We start from the raw sequence: 1,249 nt of genomic DNA on the forward strand, positions 1-1,249 counted from the left end.
TATCCCTCGACACCGTCGTCCCTGCCTCTCGGGGCCGGGGGCTGGGGTTGAAAACTCTTCTCTATATGGTGCGAAACGGGGTGCGGGGAAGGGTCTCCCCGCCTACACTATGTGGGTAACACCCATACTCCATACTACCTTGATGGTGGTGTGAAATGTGTGTTTGTTTAGGAGTTTCAATGAAATTAATTTTTCAATAAGGGCACGATTTGAGATTTTCTCAGTTTGGCTGGTTCTAGGATGATATCGTCCCAAGAAAGTGCTTCTATTTGTGAGAGGAAGAGATCGATATGGTGAGACTTGTTTCATAGTTGAGCGTTATGGCCCCGTCTGGATGCAAAAAAGTGTTTTATCTTATATTATCTCATTATTACAAATTTTTTAAATTTTTACACAAAATATAATAAACAATTTATTTTTTTAAAATTTAAAATAATAATAATATTAAGAAATAATATTTTAATAATATTTTATTCAATTTTTATCTCAACTCACTATTCAAATAGTATCATAACGGGTAAGGATTGGATTAGGTGAGGGGAAAGGTTTTAGGAAAGACTATAGAGAGGAGAGAATTACCCATCTAGAGAGGGATTTGGGTTATTATCATTTTCAATTTAGTGCGGTTTGGATAGTGAGTCAAGATAAGATGAGTTGATATGAAAGTTAAATAAAATATTGTTAAAATAATATTTTTTAATAATATTATTATTTTAAAATAAAAAAATTAAATTATTTATTATATTTTATGTAAAGATTTAAAAAAATTATAATAATTAAATAAAAAATTAATCAGCCTAAATTGTTGAGTATAAGTTGTAAAGTAGTTTAAGGTATCTTAAAATAGTAGGAAAATACTTAGGTCAATGTTGGTGGCTCTCGCTGGGTTACTGTTAGCCTTTTTTTTTTTTTCTTATTTTTATTTTTTTAATATTATTATAAATTATATATAGATATTTTAAATATTTAAAAACATTAAAAAATAATTAAAAAAAAAAATTCTAGAGCTAGCTGGGGCTTCCGCCTGGCACTAGCATGACCCAAAATGGTATAATAGTAACTTGCCGCTCAAGAAAAAGCCATGCTCTCCCCACGATCCCATCTAATCAAAGGCAATTCCAGCAGCCCTCATTACGCCAAACACCAAATAAGCCTTCGAGATCGTGGGCTCCACTGACAATTACAGAATGATCAGTCTCCAATGGCCATAGTTAACCCTTAAATGATCACTACAATACACTTGCATATA

The sequence above is a fragment of the Carya illinoinensis genome, chromosome 5 (assembly GCF_018687715.1).
Source record: "Carya illinoinensis cultivar Pawnee chromosome 5, C.illinoinensisPawnee_v1, whole genome shotgun sequence".
Lineage (NCBI taxonomy): Eukaryota > Viridiplantae > Streptophyta > Magnoliopsida > Fagales > Juglandaceae > Carya > Carya illinoinensis.